The 26,568-nt window shown below is 32.4% G+C and overlaps 1 protein-coding gene across 6 annotated transcripts in view; it reads right to left on the reverse strand.

Annotated features, from left to right (window-relative positions):
- The window catches only part of bru3 (CUGBP Elav-like family member bruno 3), a 797,460-nt gene that overhangs the window by 537,139 nt on the left and 233,753 nt on the right, over positions 1–26,568 (reverse strand). Inside the window, exon 1 of one of the 6 annotated variants that reach the window (XR_012959611.1) lies at positions 20,508–20,689. The exons of the other annotated variants lie outside the window; for them this stretch is intronic. The gene's annotated coding sequence lies outside the window, so the exon portion shown is untranslated. Of the gene's footprint in view, positions 1–20,507; positions 20,690–26,568 lie in introns of those variants that run through there. 6 annotated transcript variants of the gene reach the window in all.

Raw genomic sequence — 26,568 nt, forward strand, 5'->3', positions numbered from 1 at the left:
CTGGAGCGTTCTTTATTCCACTTTGAGTGGGTTTTGTTTCATCGCCGTTCGATTTTTCTGATTGAAAATTTTTGAGTGAATTTTACAGTATCAGAATGGAGTTTATGAGGGTTCTGCGAATAGAAACGCTGAAGCAAAATATAATTTCGATTTCGGTGAATATCACAAGATCTGTGTAGGTTTACATAATTTTCATACAATGCCTAAACTGGACCTATTCATCTCATAACGTATAAAGCAAAAAATCACGAAAAATTAATAACCTATAATCATTTTCCAAACCGAAAGTGCTGTATCGTGAGTAGTCATTTAACAAACATCAGAAGTAATTATCACCGACTATCGTTAACAACTAACGCTGTTACTATCGAATCATTATGATCATTGACCTGAATTTCAAGTACAGGCTGCTCCAAAAGCCGCCGAACATATAGAGTTTTTTGAAACCTTATATTCTTTAGCGCGATTCTCTACCACTATCGACCGGCTAGCTGTCGAAAAATTTTACACGATAATCGGTATAGGGCCTCTATCAGGCTCCGTAAGAACTATTTTGGCAGTATATTTTTAATGTCAAACTCTTGATACTCGACAGTACAGACTATACAAAATTGCGCTGCAGCTGATCACCATTTGAAAGCTTTATTATTTTATTATGATGTACATTGTTTTCTCTCTTAGAATATAGTGACTACCACCTTACGTCAGAGTAGCAATATACTGAATAGTGACCATCAATTTGACGTACACTAGTTGTCAACTGAGATACGTAATACGCATACATTATTAAAATATCCTGTTACTTAAAAAGATTTTGTAAATGTGAAATTGTTTGTACATTATTATATCATTTACTTTGTTTTTAAACTGTTTGATATTCATGAAAGTAAAGTGTATCGTGATGATACTGATTGATGTTGACATTTTAAATAAAATCTGAAACATCATTGGGAATAATAATTTATAGTTTACGTCGTATTTATATTTAACTGTAAACTGATGGAATGACAGGTTAATTGTGCTCGTAAAATAAAAATGTTATATGTTAAGTTATAAAATTTCATTGAAACAAAAAATAATTCTGGGATTACGGACACTTGGTTGAATCTCAATAAACAATCAAAACAGCAATTAATTAATTATGGTTAGTTATTTTTGTTTTTTTAAATCTTGTAATTACTGATACTTTTTATAAAAAATGGATCTGGCTACTTTACTTATTATCAAAGAATATAAAAATAATAACGGACGATAAATTTAACATAAAACCCAAAATACGTTGAAGAAAAAAACACTCTCTCTTATACATTGCTTTCCTTGCAACTTTCGTGTCAATTTCCACGATCATACATCAAAATTTTCTCGCAGCAAATCAGCCTAAAATTTCATACACATTTTACTACGGGTCCCATAGGGTAAGGGTCCCCTCTTCTATGCGTCTTTTGTCCGTGTGACGTAATGAATGGACCTGACGCGCCAAGTTCAAAAGGTATAATGGGTTTATTTTGTTAGCCCCAAATATATGGGCCACGGGATTGGTATATAAAAATATAAGCAAAAATATATAAGTAGGGGTCGGGATTAGTCAATCTGATACGCCGTTTATTTTTTATAGCCGATTCTTATATATAATAAAATAAGGTATTTTGAATGTTGGATGAATGATTTGACTATATTTTAAACAATACAATTTAGAATTGGCGACGCTGCTATACGATCTTGTGTTCGCTTGAAATGGTTGTCAATTATTAACCCTGTTTCGTTTCTGTTATATTTCCGACAATCATCTAACACAGTTTACTTCAAAATAAGCACAAATCCAAATTAACGACACTATACATAGCGTGTTGTCAAAGCATAAAAACATTAAACCAAATAACAATAAACGCAATGAATATAAAAATCCAGCATCTTGCAAATTCTCTACAACGATAAAACTTTATCCTACTACATCCCATACATTTGAAGCTCTTATGTGCCTTTAAAGACTCCCTCTTCCTCCCTGTCGTATAAAAATGTAAAATCTATAGCAATATTATCGCTTGTGTCGTTGAAAATCTAGAGAAGTGATGTAATACAGTTTCTGTACTCAGACTGCCATACTTGCTTAACAATCTAATATTTTATAGAGAATATTTTCTAGACGAAGCGGAATAAGCATTTATTGGTGCTGTATTCAGTGTGTGTTCGTATGTCTGTTCTATTCTTTGTACGTTTTCAAGGGTTAAAGTGAGTGCTTTTTTAAAATGGTTAAATTGTATAACCAAATAATACTCCATGAAGCTAACATATAAATAGCTCAGAAGGTGAGAATGCTTGATTAATTTATATATTTATTTTCCAATTTACAAAGTGAAGTTTGTAGTTTTCCAATCTCGCGACTTGTAGCACCAACCTTCAATTTTCAGTTGTATTTATTATACGTTTCATCAAAATGTTATGTTTTGGAATCTAATTACAGCAAATATTGTAATAAAACTGCTTTAAATAGAAAAATCAGTTCATGCAGTAGGTTAAGACAGAATCATGGAAGAAATTTCAAACTCTCCAAACATATTTCCATCCACGTAGACGAAACACATCTCGACACTAACATAGTTGGATATAAAACAGCAACCAATACCCTTTCACACCACGGCCCGCAAACCACTCGATCAATTAACCGTTGAAAGGCCGAGCTAATTTTTATACACAAAAAAATCCAATTTTCACCAGGGCTGAGCAAGTGCGGATCTAAACAAAACAGGGGCAACCCGTTGGACGTATCAATCAATTACAAAGGCCGACGCCTCCAGCGATATACGGTGCAGATAGCCGGCCGCACCCGCACTCTGTGTTCTGTGGTGTGTGTTAAAAGAGACTTGTAGTTGTGGAGGTTTTTGGGGATTAACACAAATTTTTGGTATGTTAAGAAAAGAGAACTACTTGGTGACTAATGATTTTGGTCATAACTGTTTTAATGATGTATTTACAGATTTTAAACATGTTTTTTACTTATGTTTTAAGGCGCGTCCGGTACAGCTGATCAAACAGTCTCGGACTAGACTCTCTGGTCGTGCAAAGCACTACTCGTTTATTTATAGAATATTTCTCAATAGCCACATAGAATTGGTAATGTGCTTGGTAAATGGACAGGTAAGATTCGCCAGTATTTCGTGGGACTAATGTTGTTAATGGCGAATCGTAAGTGTATTTTCATACACCTCAGCCTAAACCTTCGGATGTAACATGCATGATAATATGTATGTAAAAAAAAAATATTATAAATTTTTTGAATTCGATAAACGAAATCTTAAAAATACCGTAAGTAGTCCATCAAACCAAGTTACAAACAAACCTCTGACACTAATAAGCAACATATCATACAATACATTACAAATAGACAACAACAAAAAAACCCTCCTTATCCTCACTTGCCACGCCAACCTCTCCTCTCTTAAACCACAATAAGATCTATTGCTCACAACCCTAATCAATATCCACGCGTTATTTGCCAACATGACGTTTTTATTAAATAAACGCCTACACGCTGCTCTATCGAACAAAGAACACTTGACTAGTTGACGGAGACAACTTTAACTGAAATGATCGCAGGTCGTACATGGATTTTCTGTCAGAAAATAACTGATGTCTCTTTCTGATACCTAGAAATGTATATATTCTTCTTGCTCTTCAAAATTTTTGAGGTTAAGAAGAGATTGGAATAAATGTTAAGAGTTTTGGAGCTTCTCCAAACTAAAGAGACGCTTATTTTTCATACCAGAGTATTGCATTACTTTCGAATTCTCCAGTTGTATGTCTCTTTATGCGTGGTCTTACTAAAAACTGGGTGATTTAAAAAACATTTAGTACTATACATACACAAAATCAGGCCTTTTTTTAATAGAGGTAACAGAAACCAGAGACATTTAGTACCAATAGCAACAAAGTATCATAACATTATTAATCAGTCATTATAGCTGTCAAGTGTTAGTCAATAAACTTCTTCCTAACAGCCAGTTTGAGGCTTAAGAATAAGTTTCAAATAAGTTATTTAACAGATAAAGTGACAGCATGAAAGCATCTGCCACAATTCCTCCAGATAAGCTAACCGAACCATATTTAGAAGTCGTTTTCTTGGCGTATTTAGCCTATAAAGGTCACAATGACGTACAAACGTGCATGTATACACATTAATAATCATTTAGGTTTAGATCGTTTATCCTACTTACTATCGTGCAAAGACGCTGGACGAAAAGCCAGTTTGTTCTTAAAGCACGCCTACTATTCTTTGTTTAAAATAGCCTAGGATTCTTTAAAAATCTTTTTAGTACTGAGTAAGGATTTAAAATAAAAATTATCCAATTCTTCTCATAAGAGAGTTAAACGAGTACCTTGACAACAATTATAGAGCTCTTATTTCGAGAGAAGCAGACTTTCTGATAACATCATATTTTGCCAATAAACCAATTAAAAAACAAATATCACAATACATTGGCTTTTATCTAAAACTGATCTATTTGCTATAAGCACGAAAAGTAATCAAAAATGCACAGTTATATCACGCAGAAGCGATTAAATCTCTTTCTCAGAGCTCATATCTTCAATTTAGAACTATTACCGTGTAGTGGTTTTTATTCTCTCATAGTGCCATTTTAAGTGCTATGAATAAGTCAAGCAAAAGAGACCACAGTCCCAAAAAACTTCATTAAAAATGACACAGAGGAAGGCAATTAAAAGTTTTAATTAGCCCTTTCAACATTGTAACTACATTGAATATGTGCTGACAACTTTTAGTGAGGAAACAAAAAGGCATTTCTATTCAAAGTTACTTTTGAAAACGTACGGGAAGAATAATCTTGCTACCTTTACTATTTACTACTCTTTTTATCTTGATGAATTTTTCATACAACACTTTAACTTTACAAAAGCAGTAGAAGGTAACGGAAGATTCTAGCCCCCGGTTTCTGAGGTACAGTTAGCGGTAGTTTAATATCTATTCAATTGTGTCAAAACTCATTCGCTATTTTCGCTATTCATATTTTCTGGGTCGGGTGATTTATATAATAAGTACAATTAGAGTAAATTTATTTTATTTTAAGACCGTTTAACCTTTGGAAACAGTTGTTTTGACTAATAAATATTTCTATACCGAAAAAATCGGACTATTCCCCTAAATTACTAAGCTCTCTTACTTTAAACAATAAAAAAAACCCTTAAATACCTTCCAATTTTTATTACCTTATCTAACAGTCTTCAAACCAAAAGATATGCCAAAACATTCACCACACACTACGTATAGGTACATTAATAAAGGCCATATTACCCGGTCTGGCATGCCAATGTAAAGAATGGGGGCGAATTCCAAGATCACGCCATAACGATACGACGCTATATTAATAATTTCTATGCGCTGCTATATATTGACACACAATTATGTCGGGTTATTAGATTTCTGGATTGTTCTTTTGTTTTGAGTGGGATTATGGGAATATGTACATAGATTTTGTGTTAGGTATGTGATGTTTTAAGACAATATACAGGATACGAACATGTTCAGGATTATTGCTGAAAAAAGGCTTGCACTTGGCCTGCATGGTGGACTGTAGGCTAACTATTGACCTAATTCCAGGAGAAGATCTTTGACCGACATTGTAACAGTACATATTGTGCATGGTATATTCTATGGATGTTTTAGAGAATTAAGAATAATGTTTTTTTCATAATAATATTAGTTATGAGTATAAGTTATAGTTCTTTTCAGAACTTTCTCTTCTTGTTCAGAACTTTCACATTCACAGACAGAAGAATAACCAATTTTGATTCATATATACCTACAGCAAATACGTGTTGGTATTTCTACTTACCATCACAGTTTTAACGTCAATACTTGACATATTAAACTTCCTACCCACTAGACTCAAGTCAGTTTTCTTTCAAGAAAAATCTCTACAAAATTCAGAAGCGTGATAATTATTCCAGTTTCCTAAGTGATTTAATTGCTCGCGATGAAAAATGTAGATGTATGTCTCAGCTAAAGATTTTATTTAGAGAGTAGGTACCGCCTCCCGAAATTGCAATTAAAGTCAAAGCGGCCAAGTCTTAGGGAGGCAATGTACCGTGATCTGGGGCATGTAAACGTATTATCAAGTCGCTTGTGATAAGCGATAGCGGGGAAGAATTGACGATATTTATTTCAATTTATGTAGGCAATTATTTTTGTAGAATTATTTCATTCAATATTTGAATAACGTATACGAATGTCGCCTTTAAAATACTTTTAAAAATATGTCTTGAAAAATTACTCTTGACTTTATTTCTAAGTTCATAATAAATTAAATCATAAACGTCAGGACATTGATTGCAATGAAATAAAATTATTTTACTAGAAATCGGTAATAATGTTATATGAGGCTTTTAACTAATGATGGTATGAACAAATATGTCAAGAATTTATTCCGACAGACGAAAGCTTGATTCGTTTTAATATCAATGAAGTTAGGGAAGATTGTAGGTATCGAAGCAAGTGGCATTCTATGGTTTCAACCTTCCCTCTATAGAAAAATACGTGGTTCTATGTTTGTATGGTAACCATTAAATAGATTTATGTCATTCGGTATATTTTTTATTGTTTCTCAACTATAAACGACACTATCATGTCTGAACGTAAAATCTCAAAAAATATTACGCGCAGAATACCAAAAAGTTCTTACACTCGTTAAACTTGCATGTGACAGTAGCCATGAAAAGGCCATTTTGAAAAAAAAAGTGGACAAGAATTTCATTCCGCGTTCGGTTTAAACGTCCATAAAAACTTTAAAGTTTTTTTAAAAAACGCCGTTTAATTTTCAAACGTTTAACTATAATTACGTTAAAAGTTAACTATAGTGCTATTAAGGCAATTGCCTTTTATTGCACTGATAACTGCAAGCGATACAAAACTGTTGAATATAATCATTGTTTTCGATAGAAACAGTATTAAGAAATTGTCGGTTATTTAGAGTTTATGATTATGAGTAAAATAACAGGGAAATATGGACTTAAAAACAATTATGAAGATAAGGTTGTTAGCTTCTGCCCGCGATTTCGTCTGCGTGAAAAGATTTCCCGATTAATATCCGGACGGATTTTAGTCTGGTTTTACTGGTCATGACCAGTGAGATCACAGGCGTAGGTCCGACAGCTCCATATTATTATGTTCTCTGAGACACAGAGGTCTACAACTTCTTAACTCCGGGCAATCCAATTAACATCCATTAACAGGCAAACTCAGGAGTTTTTAGACCAACCCGGGACGCGCATCCAATATGTCCTGTGCCCACACCTCAGTAGCGCGATTCTCTATAATTGGAACCATCGAGTATTGAAAGTTTGACATTTAAGATGTACTGCCAAAATAGTTCCTACGACACCCGTTAGAGGCGCTGATCTGATTTTTATACTCAATAACCAGCCGGTTGCCGGTAGTCGATAGTACTAAAGAATCGAGCTACAGAGGGAGTATTATTAATACTGATTAGTGTTAAAACTATATGTAGTGACTAGCTGACCCGCGCAACTTCGCTTGCGTCACGTAAGAGAGAATGGGTCAAAATTTTCCCCGTTTTTGTAACATTTTTTACTGGTACTCTGCTCCTTTTGGTCGTAGCGTGATGATATAAAGCCTATAACCTTCCTCGATAAATGGGCTATATAACACTTAAAGAATTTTTCAAATCGGATCAGTAGTTCCTGAGATTAGCGCGTTCAAACAAACAAACAAACAAACAGTCAAACAAACAAACTCTTCAGCTTTATTATATTAATTATATTATATAATTATATTATATAATTATATATTATATGTATGTAGTGATATTTTACTAGAATTATTTGATTAAAAGTACTTTTATGGTTATTGCTGCTGAAATCATTAATTTATTTGCTATTATATTTATATAAAATAAATATGCGATATTAAAGTTAGTAAAATTAATTGCTGTCATTTAATGGCTACAATAATTTTAGATTACAAATATATGAATAATTGCTACATGATTTATATTAAGTAGATTTACAAAATATTCATAATGTCGTATTAACTATTTATTGTCGTTATTTTATAAGCAAGTTATAGCAATTAGTTATAAAAATGATTTTTCGTAATAAATAATAATTAATAATTGGTGATATTCTATACTTTGCCGGCGGTCCTGTACTACGCAATGTATGCATGAAGCAAAATAATCGGTATCCTATAAAGTGTGTGTTCTTTTGTTTCTAATTACCTCGAGAAGAAGGCGTGATTTTGTATTAAAATTATGCGTTTATGTAAATATAAATATGTGGTAATAAACGTTTTTGGCAAAATTTTACTTAAACTTAGTTTTTCGCTTCCTTTCACGTCTTAGCCCATACTTGAAAATAGCAAGGTTATAATGATACCTAAATACCTTGTGGGTATATATCGTAGGACACGTTGTTCCGTAGGCGAGCTGACATCTTTATTAGAACGAGGTGAAATCTGGATGACATTGAATGTTGAAGATTTTTTTTATTATGCATCAGACATTTTCATTGTTATATTTTATAGACTAGTCTATGTGACGATGATGGCATGAACAATTTTGCGTTGTCTTATCAAAACTGTAAGTACTAGGTTCATGAATAATACTTAAAACGTTTACTATTTCTCTAGCAGCACAAATATTTCATCACTCGTAACTCAAAACAACGAAAACTGGTAAATAAAATCGTTATGTTTCACACGATATACCTTAGGTTTGATAACGAACTTAAACAGGCCCTCAGCTGGAAACCTTAACGTGACATACTGACCTCACAAATATCTAATAATCAAAACTTCCCCAAAATTTCTCAACCAACATAAGCAATCTTTCCATCATTTCCTTAACAGCGGTCAAAAAGTGCGCGAATGCCTTATTCCAGCAATATCCCTGAGTCACCTCTCACGATACGTCAGGGAAATGACGTGGCGCGTTTATTTGTGGCCTCTGTTCAAGCAAACAAATCAAAAGCTTTTTGTTTGCGATATTAGTTTCATTTTGGCGTTTTCAAGAGTTTTTGCTTATTGTGGGGTTAAGTAGTAATAGAGGAACTACTGTTTACTGTGAAAACAATTTCTTATTGACGTTGAATGTTATGCTTAGTTTGGCATCCGGTAACTCTTATAATATTGGTAAATTAATATTATATATTGAAGTGTTTAACGCTTGTGATATCTATCATCACGTAAATGGTTTCATGTAGCGTATGTCGCCTTAATTCTAGATTAACTGTTCATATGCACAATTTTTTTTACTAGGTCATACATTTGCCTCGCTTTAGGTTCGTACTCGTCTTCAGCTTTCCCAATTTAAAATTAAAAGGAAGTTGGCCATTTTACCTGCATATATTTTAGAGTGATGTGCAAAGACATGGTTACCCGGGAATCAGACATCCAAATTAGCTAAGGAAACTCTTCAAGCAGGCAAGGCCAAATTCTAAACCAGTAAGTAAAAGATGGTTGCAGATATTCTACCTATGGGAGGACAAATTCTTAAATTAAATGTCTCCGTCCTTTAGAGGGCACGTAAAAGTGTTAGTTCTGTTAATAAACAAATAATTTTGACATCTCATCCTAACTCAGCTCGGGAGGCCGGCGCTCAGCCGAGCGGAGATGAATTGTATACTATCATATTACGAACGGGCGGGGTGTGACTGTTAGCGATGGTACAGTAACGAGTTAATCTTAGAACACGTGTCAAATGACTGTCATCTGTGCCTCGATTCTCTATTACTATCGACTACCGACAACCGACCTGTCATCGAGAAAGTTTGTATGAAAATCTGATCAGCGCCTCTGATGAGTGTTGTAGGAAACATGTTGGCAGTACATTCTAAATGTCAACATTTCGATAGCTAGCCGGTTGTCGGTAGTCGATAGTGGTACAGAATCGAGGTGCAGTTTTCATTTAGATGATTTTCATTTGTGAGTAACAAGCGAGAACTTAAACGATCTACGTTTCTTCGAAAGAGCTTAAGGACAAATAGTGCGCTTTAGATAGTAGTAAGCTCTCCGATGAGAGTATAAAATGTGCAACAAGTATTAAGAAAAAAGAAATCCATACCTCGTCAACATTCGTATAAGTTATTCATACAATAATTCCACATCGGAACAATAAACCTTATCTTTGCACAGAATTAAAAATATCGAATCAAATCAAAATCTGCGCCACTGCTACTAGCACTGTACCACGTCTAGTGTTACTACGCCTACATAGATTGGCCACTAGGGGAATTTAGTTTCTTCACGGCACCTAACTTTGCGGCTACTAATGGACACAGAGCCTGTTCACGTTAAATTCTTATTTTCTCTACGAGTATTTGCCAAATTCCTAACTACCTATGTTTTAGTTTTCCGTACGTTTTATTTCACAAATAAAATCTCGAGTAAAAATTCGAGGCTCTAGGCTATTTAATGTTATATTTGGTAGCTTTTTTACTAAATTTTTGTATATAACTTTATTTAGAGAACAAATTTTTTTATTTAACTAGTAGTCGGGTCAAAAAAATATGACCCAATATTTTCAGCACATATCTGAAAATGTTAGTTTATATTTTTTCAACAGAATAAAAAATATCTTTGGATAATATAAAATAGTTATTCAGAATATATTAAAATAATAAAATATTTACTTCAAAAATACCACATTGCATTAAAACCACTTGCGCAATTGATGTAATTTTATGATCAATTTCATAATTTGGCTTTGGATTAAATCAGTTATAATAAAGACTAGATGACCCGCGCAACTTCGCTTGCGTCACTTAAGAGAATGGGTCAAAATTTTCCCCGTTTTTGTAACATTTTTCGTTGCTACTCCGATCCTAATGACCGTAGCTACCGATGTTATAGCCTTCCTTGATAAATGGGCTATCTAACACTGAAAGAATTTTTCAAATCGGACCAGTAGTTCCTGAGATTAGCGCGTTCAAACAAACAAACAAACAAACAAACTCTTCAGCTTTATTATATTAGTATAGAGTATAGATAAGAAATGGAATTCCTCGTTTGTTTCCATTATATTTTAAATAGCAAAGAAAGGTTCACACAAACTATAACTTTATAATCTGGTGGTCATCTCAGTACATTAAATATAACGACTTAACCCTTTTAATGTTTAAAATTATAATATACTAGTGCAATGTTTATAGTCTACGTTTTTCCCGGGGGTGTCGTGTGAAGGGACAGTGGAAATGGAAGGGCTCGTGGTGACCATGACTAGTCCTACAAATGAGAACGTAAGATCCAAGGGAACTATTTGTTTTGATCTTTTATGATACAGGGCATTGCGACAGTTGTTATAAAGTAAAATTAAGTCTATGTTAGAATCATGTTTGTAAATAAAATAAGTCATACCGTATGACGTATTTTATTTTATGTCTTAGACATATTAATTTAAAAATCCACTAAGTAATTTGGTTTAAAAAATCGATTGCGGTCAATCACGCAGTCAATAATATTTTGCGCAAATAAACGTATTGTTATAATTTTTTGTTAAGAAGAGTGCGAATATACTTTATATTTTTTAGAATAGTTAAAAGCTTTTTGTAGCTCAAAGTTAGCATCGAAAAATTGAATTGAATGCTGTATGAAATATTACACACTGACAAGTCATTATGACGGCATAAAATAGCACAATGCATTTTTTGTGTCGCAAATATTTTATACAAGAGTGCTTAAAAAATATTCACAAATTCTTTTAACATTTTATAGCTGCCGTGACTTTTCACTACATAAATCAATCAAAAAGTTTTTATCTAGATTTTATTATGCAGGCTTTTACTGAACATATACACTTTCGCCTAAAGTGGAACATCATTTTACATAATATTATAGCAAATTAAACACTAGGCTACAGAATTTTCAAAACATTCTTCAAGAGTTTAAATGAAGAATGTTTCAAACGAAAATAAGGACTACCACAACGGAAGACTACTGAAATAATTCCTTGTATGTTTATGCAAAAATTAAAAACCAAAATAAGTTGAATAATTCGATACTCAACTCCAATAATCCAAAAAAGTATCTTTATAACAACAACGCATGTCAGAGTCGTATCAAGTAACCTATATTTCAAGATATTTTTAGTCTGTATAATAACTTACGAAAATATGGGCACCATATCAAAATAATGAGTACACTCACGTACAAAAAACAATAAAAAGTATACTTAGTAACGTAATTAAACTCGGTAAAGAGCCCTTCTGATCGGCCCGCGACTTTATTTAGCGAGTGTACTTGTACGGGGAGTTTTTCAATTGGACTTAATTAAAAGAAAACAAACGTACGTGGTCTAGCCGGGAGATAGCGATTGCGAGTAACGTGCAGTTGTCAAAATAAGTAGTGAGCTGAAGCGATTTAGAGATTTTTTTGTCAAAATATTAAAAGTGTTTGAATCAATCAGTGTTTATCAAAATTCTCTTCATTCCAAGAAATCACCAAAAAAGTTAAGATTACTACTTATTAAAATAACGTGAATATTGATACATTATTGTGGAATGAAATGATGTATTTGACGATTGTTTCCACATTAAAAATTATGCATAATATTTGTGATTCTTTACAAACAGTAATTTCGCAAAATAAAGTCTTTTTTTATCCCGTTTTCTCTTGTAACTTAAACCCTATTTATCTGATTTTCATTTGTTTTTCAAACTACATTATTTAGTTTCATCTTACACAGGTTCCGGATAAAAATGTTGGCCCACAAACTTTGAAAATAAATAAAGTATTTACTTTAAAAACCGGATATAACAACGTTTTCACGAATAACGATAACTAGTTAATGGAAGAACAATAAACTAAAGATTTTAAGTGTTCGGACATTGAAATTACTGAGTGTTTATATTTTCCATCCTGTTTGGATTCCTAGTTTAATTTTAAAATCTTTGTACAAACACTTCATTACATTACTAAGAAAAGCCATTTTAGTATTAAAAGAGACATTACATCATCCACTCATACAAACGATGTCAATGTTATACATGCCTGTTGCAATATACGAAGATTGTAACAAAATGACATCTTATTGAACCCAGGCACCGAATTTTTGCCTCTTTTTAATATGTTTAAATGCTGAATAGACTTTATAAACAGCATCCATTTCTAACGCAGAATCTAAAGACCAAAAAAATTGCGCAAACTTAAATCAACTGTTGCGCAATTCAAGCCTAGTTGCGCAAGTCAATTTTACATTTTTTATATAAAGTAACTCACAAAATTACAATAACTCATAATGAAAGATAGTGAACAGGCACATAAAGTATTTATAAATATAACCAGAAATGGGTTACTCTCGGTACAAGCGGCCGCTGACCCCGACTCCATTAGAACATTTCCTCGACTTTTATGACTTTACTAAAGATAAGCAGATTGCACACTTTCTTCATTGTTATAATAGCGTGACGTTATAAGGTGCTTAGAATTTTAATGGCTTGCGTTATAAGATAGAAGATTAACAGGAGTGAAGTGTAAATATAAATTTTCCAAGGATTTTTGTTTTTTTGTGTTGTTTTTTTTTATTTGTATTGAATTTATAGCAGAAAAAAAAATTAATAGCGCATGTCTCTGGACTTGATATTTATGATTTTTTTTTGTTAGAGATCTAGGAGGAGAATAACGTTCTCTAGTCCAGATGTAGGAGAAAAGACAGAAATAAGGGAGCCACAAAAATATGCGAGAGGGATAACGAGATTGATAGAGAGACAAACATAAATGAAAAGAGAAGGCCAGTTAAAAACAAAACATTGGCCAGATTTTACTGTCTCTGCATTTATTTCTATTTTCTTAAGGAAATATGACATATTATGTATACATTTCAGTGCTACACGTTATCCAGATACTTTAAATCTACAGCAAACTTATACAGTAAGTTTAGTATACTGAACCGATTACTATAAAACAGAGTCCTGTCTAAAATCACCTTGTGCAGCCACGTGCGTTGCAAACATCCGTGCGCGAGTTCGTGTAATACCGTCGGATCGTCAGTAATGCTCGCAAAGCCCACTGCCGATACACACTATTTCTATTTTAATCACGGGCTATGGAGTACAGTCATAAATAATCCGTCGGTTCAATCGACTGCTACAGTTAAAAATAGGTATGAACGTTTGTTTAGATCGGTTTAAAGTTTACATTTTGAGCTCATTTTTTGTTTATATTTATTGGTTTGAATTTACTGTCATTGGTGTTGATTCTGTATTTTATATTGCATGTATTTTTTCTCATTTGCTTATTTTTTTGGGTATTTCGATTTATATTTTATTTTTGCTGCTGTCATTATTTTGAATATAATTTTTATTACAAAAAATCTAAAATATTAGGAATATAAAAACATAAATAGTATCTAAAATTAGTTCCTAAAATCTATTTTAAGAAATTGATATTTGAATGATAATAACAGGAATAAGCTTAAGTTTAACTTGTATGTATTATTTCTGTTCTTAGAAAATAAGTTTCTATTGCTTATAACTTAGAGCCCAATTTATTGCAGAACCAGTTACCCAATCGTAACAATTCATTCCTCGGTCACTTTCTGACCATTACCTACAAAAGAGCCCCCCCTTTTACAAATCGCCATTGCCAAATTACACCTCTATTCTTTGTCCTTCTTTAATTCCGTCGAAATTTCGTTCTACCCTCAATTGAGCCTCCATGTTTAATAGCAAAGCAATTACTAGCCTGATTGGGAACACCCTTTCGATAATAAGCTCATTTTAATTTCCAACGCGAATAATACAATGATAATCAGATTTGTGCCGAAGATAATACGATATCAACTGATAATTGGACAAACAAGTTTGTTTTTAATTAAAATTTTGTATTTTGGGTTATGTTGGATGGTGTTCGTACGGGATGGTTTTGGCTCAGGTTTCGTTGACATTATCAAATGGAAATATTTGAAGATTATTTTGTAACACTGCAAGAAATGGATCTAATAAAATTTTCGCTGTTATTAACTTGAATAATACTTTCTTGAAAACAATGGTTTTAATAATTGTCGCCAATAAAATTTGGAGTCAATTTATTAAATTTTAAGTTAATTTCTCGCCCTATCTTTCTTTATTGAATTTAATTTATCCTCTTTTCTTTTATAACTTAGACCCCATTTATCAGATTACGACTTTCCAAGAAAATACAATCAATATGTTTTTCAGAGCAAAATAAGACCTATAATATTTTATATTACAACAGAAAAAAAAAGATTAAACAAACATAACACAACACTTAAAAAAAGTCCATTAATCTACCCTGAAATAACTACAACAAGAATTTGAACAAAACAAATAAAAACGCATCAAAGCAACGAAAGTAAACTTCCATTCAATTCACAAATCAATCGCTCTCAATCACAGAACAACTAAACATGCCACAGTTGAACCAACACAAATGTTTTTCATATAACGTTGCACTAAAATAATTCGGAGCTCTTTATATTTTCGTTTTTATAACGGTTTTATATTCCTTGCATTCGTTTTCGATACCAGCTCCTCTAGTTTTCAAATAAATGACTGTGTATTAAGAGCAATGGATTCTAAGAATAAGTCTTTTAAACCGACTTCAAAAAAAGAGGAGGTTCACAAGTCGTCTGTATGCTTATGAAGGTTTTTAATTTCAAATTTGATCAAAATCGGTCTCTATCAAGTCAAAGAAAGAAAAAATATACTGTCATAATAAAATTTTATGTCTGTCTGCATTTAACAGTAGTCTTCAACAATACTTTCACAGACCACAATGTACCATAAATATTTCGAATAAACTATAAATCAATAAAAATATTATTGATACGCCACGTGGCACATCACTTCAGATGTTTATCACTGAGAATACCGCGGCCCTTTCACACCGCACTCATTACCGCAACGCTAATAGAAGATAAACGAATGTTCGACGTTGCGTTGCGTCAGCGTTTTTTGGGTTAATTTTTAAGACAAATAGTGTTGGAAGTAGATCAATGTGTTGCGTTGTGTGAAATGATCATATCTGTGGATGGAGAAGTAAGAATTTATATTAGTCATTGAAAGTAAGAACATAAAGATTGTGGGCAATATCTTTATTACAATGTATTTTAATTATACATTGTGAAGCTTTTTGCATAAATGTTTGCTGTCCATACCTAAACACTTACAAAGAAACCCTTAAGAAATTATATTTTTTAAAATTTTGTGAACATTGATTTGTATTTAAAGACATCACCAATGAAGAATTTAAAATGCTATATTTTTATTGTATTGAAACATTAATATCGTCAGAACAAGTTCACATAAAGCACAGTGTTAACTAAAAATCGCTGACTAACCGCAGCGCGATTCACCATCAATGTGTAAACCCCTCATTGATAAGTAAGTTTATATTTAGTATAACGCTGACCGACGAAAGAGCACAAGCAGGAATCTAGCGCATAAACATAAGTGTTTCAGACTATAACATACATTTCAATGTATTAACGATTCTGATACCAATTCGGTATTAAGGACAGGAAAAGTTTAAATGGAAGATTCTGTACTGAATTTCTTTTTTGATATACCTTTGCCAGATTTCTTCTAGAATATAGTTTACCTATTAAAAGCTAAGCGCAGAAAAATATATATTTTGTATATATTATATCATATTTTACAATAATAAAATTAAACAAAATGTCCGTATAATATTACATATTTAATTTTGGTAGTCAAATGTTGGGTTATTATTTCTTTAATAGATTTAATAACCAGACGTTAGTATCAATCCATTATACTTCTCCATATGATGTAAATAATAGAGTCGCTCCTTCTTTTAACTTAAAGGACAACTAAGTATTCGCCAACTTTGGCTATATTAAATGAAGTAAACTAAAAGAATCGTTTGTGAATCACTACTGCAGATATTTGTTGGACGGGAAATCTTGACTCAGTGAGTCACGTTAAAAGTTAAGTCATAATATCCAATATGCCAAGTTTTACATATATACTCATTTTATGTACTTTTGTACCTTTACATCTATCTCTACTAACCTGTCTACTAATATCATAGTCTCTGGCTGAAGACCATAAAAACTACACGTCCTTCGCAAAAAAAGCACTATACAAATTGATTATCCACTAGTACAACCAAATCATATCCTGTCCAAAGTTTTCTTTGAAATCCAACGACATTTATAGTATTTATCCAGATCTTGTCAACCGAATTTATAGTAAAATCCTTCAATATTTATACTAATCTACTCAGGCAAAAGGCTTTAATAAAACGCAAGAAAAACATATACAAGATTGACCACACAAATTAACAAACGAATCTTAAAACAAATCTTACAACTAATCTAATTTATTAACTAGCAATACAAACTGAAGTGTTCATTGATGGTCACGACCACACAAGTTGACAGACTGGTGACCGCGGTGACACCACCTTGGCTCGATGCCTACTCTTGATTTACTGATTTCCTATATTTGACATATCGCTGCAGATTGCATTTGCTAATTGATTGTTATTGAATTTGTGGGCATTTTAGTTTAAGTGAAAAAAAGTAGGAATATAGATTGTCAGCTGTATAAAAACCTCTAACCGAAGCTGTAGGCAAAATGTAGGTATATAAGAATTAACAATAAAGCTAACCCTATAGAAGAAGGGACAAGAATAAAAAATATATTACCACTGATTTATAAGAGATTTTGCAATTACTTCAGATAATTACTTCTAGGTTAATAGACAGTTTATAAAACAAAAAAAAAATAGAGTATTTTTTCCTCAAATAGAATTTGGAGGCAAAACGGGAGAGACACAAAAATTTACTTTCATTGAATTTCAATGGTATATTACTCGTTAGACAAGATTAGAACACGGAAAAAGCATTTCTTTGGCTGTTCAATATTTCTTCTTATTTCTTAATTATCTAAACTTTTCTAAAATATCATCGACAACATCGCACAATAATATTTACCTTTTCATTTACGTCAACTTGTAAATACTGCATTGAACGACTAACATACAGGTTAAATTCCAACACAATTTGTATAAATACACCCACGAATTTCTGCAAAATAAAGTAATTCAAACAAATCATAAAGATGTTAGCGCGTTCATATTTATGTAATGTTTAGAACTGGGCTCATTTAACGGTCTGTACACTGCTTTATAAATATTCTACAAATACCTGACGGAAGCTATTGACCTAATAGACGGATAAAGCTTGGTATACACTGAGATGTAGCTTTAAAAATATGAAAGTTAGGTATAGGCTCTGAAGTGTGCACGTGACTGTTGACCACAAGCTATCGAGTTCGGATCCCGAATCAAAAAATAGTTTTTCAATGTAATGCTAACTAGTATAGGGCACTAAACTTACACATAGTCACACCGGACTAGCAAAAACACATCTAAATGTTTCTTTTGTCAGCTAGAACTCATGTAAAAAAGGCAACATTCAATACAAAAAATATTAGAAAATAATACACTTCGTCTTAGAAACCCTACCTCAAGCTTACCTTTCACAATGGTTTAATTCGAGCACAATTAGTCTACAGCAACTGATCAGGCTCAATAACAATTAGAGCCACGAACAATGACTCATGGTCTCAACAAAGCCAGCTTAGATACAACCTAAACGTTATGAATGAAGAGAAAAGAATTGATGGAATATGCGAATGGTTTTCTAGGTTTGTTTTGTATTGCTAGTTTATAGTTAGTATAATATTGAAGTAAAATAAATGGAATATGATAAAGTTGGGATAATATATTTTAAGGCATTTAGTTATGTTGACTATTTCGATATGTGTTCAAATGACTGATCATGAGGTCTCCGGTTCATTTCCTAAGTCGAGCAAGGTACTGTCGACATTTTCATATTTTATATTAGATTTTTTCTCTAACCCGGAATTTAGTAACATGCCCGATATATGGCAATAGGCTCACCCCCTACCGTATGGGACTAACAATTAAATTATTTATGCGCCTCTGCCTTCACCTTAGAGTATAAAAAGCGTGAATTTAAGTACATATTTTATATAGATAGTCTAAAATCTACTACTAGTTGCTCTTGTCAAGTTGTTTCATGTTAAAATTACTAACTCCAACTGAATCTACAAAGACACTGACAAAAAGTCGTAAAGTACATTTTTATTACTCGAGAATCCAGTGAGTGCATTTTAATTAAGTTTACATTGTGATAGTCTGTTAACCTGTACTTAGTTCATGTTGTAGGCATACCTTATTTTCTTGAAACAAGAGAGTAAAAACTACTTAACACATTTTTTAAACGCTCAGGTACTTTTGTCTGCTTATTCGTTACGTTTCTGAGGCTTAATTATTGAAACTTAAGTTTATTGAAATTTAGCTGAAATAAGTTTATTATGTCAACATTAGGCCAATTACAGAATTTCAGAATACAGGTCAAAATCAGAATACAGTCCAATTTCAATTCCAGCGATATAAGTTACATTTCAAACACGCACAGATTCTTTTTTTAAAAGATCGAGGAGAGAATGATGTTAAAGCATTTTTTAATTCTTAAATCTCCTTATAAACCATTTCTTTAGAAAGTAATCACTACTAACTATTTGGCTTCATTCAAATATAATATGCAAACAATAAAAGAAATCCTTACATCACAAAGAAAGGCGGACACGAAACATGACTCACCTAATTATATTTTTCTTGAATATGAAATCATATGAAATGTTTGATACATGCCAATCTGTTTTAGTTAACAACGACCTCGATAAAACATTCCCAACGTTTGACATAACAGTTATTAAAATAACTATGTGTTTTGACTAACAGCTGCTTTTTGATACTGTTTAATTAATTTTATGTTTCCGTTTTTGTTTGAAAAAACCCTTTGAAAATGTGCAGTGAAAATGATAACTGTTTTAGTGATAATGCGCTTATGTGTAATCGTTTTAGATTATTAAGTTTTTAACGGATATGATAATGTCTAAATGATTTAGCTTGGACTTCTTGCTTTTGACGTATTTATTATGTTTAGTGTTTGGTTTTAACCTTGTCTAAGCCTTTAGAATTTACTTTAATTTCTTTGTAACATTGTTTTGGATTGTCAGATCGCAGAGGTCATCATAATTTATTAACTTCTTCTACACTTACATATAACATTACCATCAAAAGTCTTTGAACCGCTGAAAAAGCTAAAGCAAAGTTAGCATGAAAGCAGAAAGTATTGGGTAAGAAGTCAAACATTCTGATTCAGAAGTACCTTTCTTCAAAATCAGTTTTCAACAATAGTGATGCTTGTACTATTTTACTCTAGCTTTGCTCTAGTTTAGTGTCAAAATGTAAAATATTCTATTCTTGCAATACAGTTTCGACCTCAAAACGTAATGGAAAATTAGTGTTAGCTAATCATTCAAATTAGAAACCGCAACTCATAGTTCTATTCATAACACACAATGGAAAATAATTTTACTATGCCTAGTATTCTTGTATACAATACCTAAAGAAATGTTGAATAACTTGAATATCAGTTTTTAGCTTTCACCCTAAAAAAACTTACCAACTCATCGTAGTAATTCGCAATATGCGAGTAGATCAGCGAATCGTAATCCATTGTCGCTTTGTCACAGCACTTGCACACTTTATCCAAACAAAGCCCGCAACGAACACACCACAGGTATCACTGTCGTAATTTCAAGGTATTTCTAATAAATGTAGTACAATACCGAAGTTCCGTGCGTTCCGTCGATATAAGACGCATTGGTCGACTACACTGACGTACAAACGCTGTAAAGCTAAATTAAGACCAAATTTTAAACACAAATCTTTGATGTCGGTGGTATATGTATAGAGCTGTTGATACACTATTGTTCGAATGTATGACGTTCGCGTTTTATTTTTGCGAATGTTCTTGTCAATCATTTTTGTGTAATCTTTGTTAATGGCGGGAATAAATGAGTGGAATGGATTTATTTTGCTTAGATATTTTTACGAAATAGATTTGACATAGTTTTTATTGCCAAACATTCTTATAGACGCTCAGCAAAAAGATTACTATTTGATGATGGCCAAGACTTTTTAATCAGCGCTGTAATGTTGTCATATTTTAATTTTAAAATGCTGCAGAAACCATTTTTCGTACTGTAAAAACTTTCAATCTTTCGCAGATACTAACAATCGTAAACTACATTATATTTACCATGTTTTAACCTACAAAATCATACTAAAACAAGCCTAGTCTTACGGTATTCTCATCTCTATATACATATTAGTAAGAGGAAGCGAGTTATAGCGTGTGCCCGACATGACTTGCTTCAAACATGTTGTTTTATCATTTCTAAGGAAATTTTTTGATTCCGATTAAACGTATTAAAAAGAAACATTCACTTTTGAGAGAGTATCCATCAATTTGATTTCCCGAATTCGAAAGATAAACATTTTTATTATTGGGTAAAGATGGTTACATCGTATATAATATGTTTAAAACCGTTATTATTAAAACAAACCCATTGAAAAACAATTCACGAAATAAAATTATACATAGTCATTTTTACATTAAATTTTTTTGTATACTATTTTATGGAGTTGTTAAGACATTAAATTTAGCATTTATTTTAACCAAAGGGCATTAAATTTTTACCAAATCCTGAAAATAAGAACCTTAGATACTATACAAGTGGTACAAAATTATTTTTTAGCCAATTATTGGTAAATGTCGTGTTATACCAACAAATCTTAATATTTTCCATACTCTCAATTTTTACTCAATAGCTGATATGATACAAAACTTAAACATAAACTTCCATTCTCATTCATCCACTATTTGATATCCATCTGCAATTACAAACCGAGATTTACACATGTAGAGAATTTTACAGAGCTGCAAATACGCCTGTTGTGCAATAAACGTAAAGTTTTATTTCGTTTTATTTGTGGATAACATCTAAACAACGCTGTTGTGTACGTACTAGATTTTTATATTGTTTATTCTTTTGAATTGGATGGGTGAAATGGATACTGATGCCTTTTATTGTATTGAACTTTTACTGTCTTATCATTACTACTTCACTATACTATTTTCAATCTTTTTTCAAAACTGAATTTCTATCAATTCATGGAAAAAAAAAGTTCGACTTTACGTACAGTGTGTGACCACAATACTGCATTGCTTTAGATTTGAATAACGTATTTACTCTAATGACTGATAAGCTTCTTATGGTAACGTTGAATCTATGAACATATTATTATTTTCGGAGGTATTCAAGAGTGTCTTCATTGTTGCAGTTTCAAATCCTAAGACAAACGAACAAGCTATCTATTAAAATACTGTAATAGTATGGTCAGATAAAAAATGTAACACATTTCTATCACAAAATTGCAGCACAAAATCAGAATTCAAACATCACACAATGGCTCTACCAAAATATTCTACGAAAATCTTGACCAAAACAAACGTTTATACATACATATACACACGAACAGATGTGGCATATTACAACAATGTAGCAACAAGCAAGACATTACAATATAAAACGCGCCGCTAAGCTGCCTACATGCCGCATCGGGACAATTTATCGCTCTGTGATCGCTAGATGCGGTCTGGCAACGCACAGACAATACGAGATAGGAATCTGTGGATGCGCTTCTTATCTAATACATTTAAAAATCTTCCGGATAAATATTTATTTATTTTTGCGCTCATAAAGTCAGTCGCTATTACCGGTCGATAAACGATCTCTGAGTTAAGTAAATTTTGGCGCGGTCATTGCATAAATGGGTGACCGAGTAGTTGTATTTGAATTGAGAGCCTCCGTGCTTTGGATGGCAAGTTGAAAGTCAGTCCTCGTTGTAGTAAATTAAGATAACAGTCATTAAGTCATGTCAAGGTCTTTGGCTTGAACAACTTTGACACTATGTTGGCCAAACCATAAAATAAAATTAAAATAATATAAGAATTGGCTAAATTGGACCCACGCTAACTTAAACCATTATGGTCAAAAAACACCGACCCTGAGGGTCAACTGCACGTTCAAAACCAATTAATAGAGAGCAAGCTCGTGGCCATTTACATGGTCCTTTGTAAAACGGCTGCAATAGTGAATTACAAATTCAAATACTCTTTGATAGTTGTTGTAGCCCCTTTTGTCCTAAAATCACATATGATTTAGTAAAAGGCTCATCATCAGCCTAGCCTTTCTTCCAGTTTGTTCGAGTGAGCGTTTAGTTTTGATTCAAAGACTATTGAGTTCTCTATAGTGACTATTCGCAAGTTGAAGATATACAAGAATTTACGATAAAGTCAAATTTCGAAAACCGAGATCAGATGAAGAAAATCTATTTTAAACTTTATCTAAAAATATAATGAATGTGAAAAATGATTCACTAATGGAATGAACATGGAGGAAGTGTGAAAATACCGAAACGAGAAAAAAATACGGTTTTTAAAACAACACGAAGATTCAACACGACATCCATTTTTATATCATCACGTCTCTTTTAATCAAAATGGTAGGCAGAAGAGCTTTAACTGTCCTATATTATAGTTTTCATTTGTCAAAAAATCTGAAATGGTACTAAGAATAATATACTGGAATAAAAAACCCTATTTAAAGAAGTAATTCAAAAAAGTTACTCCAACAGAATGCAAAAAATAACTTAATTATGTTACCCAGAAATCAAACCTCAGACATCTTGATCAACAGTCACATTTACTACTAGAAGAATAGATGCAGTTGACCGAGAAACTACAGGATTTAATACCATTAAAAAGCATCAAGAAAGTCCGTACGACTCAAGCCAAAAGAGCCCATGTCTAAATTGGTCTACAGTTCGCCAACGCGCGATGTCCGGTGCGAACAAGCGGTTAATTTGTCGCCCGATTGACTGTTTCATTCATTAAGGAAATATTTAAACGATTTATGGTCATTATAGGTTAATTTTGTTTAAATTACGTCATATCTGGCGTCCGGTTACAAATTATTATTAAAATTGTGACATTATTTTAATTGTTTTATTTCAATATAGGGATTTTTTGACTGACACAGTTAAGTAGCCATCGTCTTGGTGCCACTTCAAAGCATTTATTTGATTCTCGCAACACGTATTCCTTGGAGTATGACTTAGACAACCTTTTTTTGACAACAATAACTTAACTCATGATATTTTTATCATAGTAAACATTACTACTTACTACTTATACTACTACGTTGTAAATATGTAACTTTTACATCATATTCGTAAGTATTTCCCATCAAATGACCAAAGACTTCATGTTAGACAATTTATCAGCACAACCTATCTCGTAACAATCACCTACTAAAGAAGCGTTCTATTCTCACAGGAAAGGTTCGCCATCCATTTTAAAGCCATCTAAACGACAACTACCTCCTCCAATATTTCGACACTAAATTCCACACGCATGACCTGTTGCAGAAACAACTGGATACATTCCAGTGTTTAAGTGAAATATAGTCAAATAAAGGCTTGGTAGTTATCATTTACATTTTTCAATTTGCAGCCTCGGCTTGCCAAGAGTGCGTGGAACGGAATGGCTGTTGAAACGGCTTTGTAAACGGCTCTAATTCTTGTTATGGTTTCGGGGGAATAAAAATGATGTGAATTTTAAAGTTTTCATGTTATTGTTGCAGTGTGCTTGTGATACTGCAATGTGGAAGATATTTTCATTTAAGATTAAGTAATGGTTACTTCTAATACGGAAAACAAACGTTCAATCGTATAAACATGCATGAAATCACGCTTTCTTCCAATAGGAGCAGACAGAGACCAGACAACGTCACTTGGTACGTTCTTACAAACTTCCTTTCCTTCATTCGCAGCCATAGAATATGCAGAAGACATCTTATTAATTAATTAAACAAACATATTTCCCTTAAGAATGTTATCAAAATGTTGAATTATCGTATTCAATTTTTAGCTTGTCAATGAAATAATAATACCTTTTATATTAAGACTCAAAATAGTCTCTTCTTAAAAATCTTCAATAGCCCTATTACATTGTAGTCTTGATACCTTCCTTGCGATAAACTTTTTATTAACTTACTCAACACTTATAATCTTTCTGTACAAAATAATTAAAGCACACTTAAAATCCTACCCGCTACTAATAACTCTCACTTATAAATCAGCCGCACAAATGGCGCGACTATTGAATTCTTAAACAATTTTAAACGCCCTAATACATGTTAGGGGAGCGTGAATTGTTAGGCTTTCTTGAGGCTTTATGAGTGAAGTAACAACACGAATATTAAAGATTTTTGTACTTGAACGTTTTATTGCACAACGCCTCGTTACGACTGGAATGCTTGATAACCGTTTCGGTATTTTTTATTAAGGATTTCTCTTATATTTCGCGAAGTCGAGTGGAAATGACATGTTATTAAATAGCTCGGCGTTATTTCTATATTTCTAGTTATGTATGTTTATTAATATTTTGTGCGATGGTGTAGAAGCGTAAGGGTGAATGGGTGGCTGTTTAATGAACGGTTTTTTCTGATGCTCACATTGGTTACATGAGTTATAAATTGAGATGTAAAATGTAGAGTAGGTACTGCAAAGAAAGGCTACAGATGCTGTAACCTGACACTTATTGTAAAATTCTCCTATATTTAAATGTTTAAATAGCAGTTTAGCTTGAATATTACAATTTTAAAGTAACCTTAAAGATAATGTGTTATCAAGTCGGTCTAGGTAGACAACAATATAAAAGTGGCTTTGATTATCTCGCAAAAATGTTAATCCATTGACTAAAAATACATAGGCTACATTTACAAAGTTTAGATCAATGTCTACGGTAACAAAATTTGAAACTTAGTCAAATAAAACAAAATAAAACCGGGAAAAACTACTTACATCACAAGTCATAACCAAAACATTTTTACTATTCAACAAAAACCATCGAAAACTAACCAAAGCCCTGCAAAAGCGATCACAAAAACCTATTCCGCATCGGTATAATATTTTCATAGGTAAAGAGCCATTCTCCAAGGGCCCCGGAACAAACACATACATATGCTATTTGCGTACGTGACGACCGAATCGTATAAATGTCTGAGAATAAGTTAGAAATGTTTTAAGATTAACAGTGCAGTTGCATGAGGTTTTTTTATGTGAGTTTAAACGCTATTGAATACGAGTAGATAAACTACCGTTAAATGTATCTCAGAAGCTTAAACCAGACTAGGTTGGTAGGGTAAGCCCAAGTCTATCTTAACATATTTGTTTCTAGGTATAAACCCTTATTAAATCTGAAAGGAGACCAATTATAAGACACTAAACTAATTTTCAGCTATTATAATAACCTAATTAATTAACAAAGTTTATCTCAGAAACATTTTATAAAACATATTTTTTCAATAACAAACTGTAAAATAAAAATTCATTGCAAACAAAATATTCTAATTATATTTAACCTCTAATCCTCTTTATTTCCAAACAGTCATTATGTGGCACATTTAGCTTCATCAGTGATTAGTCGCGCCCTCCCGCCGATGTATCAACAACACATCCCGATTTAACTATAATGGGAGCACATTATAATAAATTCACACTATTTTAGGTATATGTTAATTTGGGAGATAAGTGTCACTGTTATTTTGGACGGT

Source organism: Anticarsia gemmatalis, chromosome 9 (assembly GCF_050436995.1).
Source record: "Anticarsia gemmatalis isolate Benzon Research Colony breed Stoneville strain chromosome 9, ilAntGemm2 primary, whole genome shotgun sequence".
Lineage (NCBI taxonomy): Eukaryota > Metazoa > Arthropoda > Insecta > Lepidoptera > Erebidae > Anticarsia > Anticarsia gemmatalis.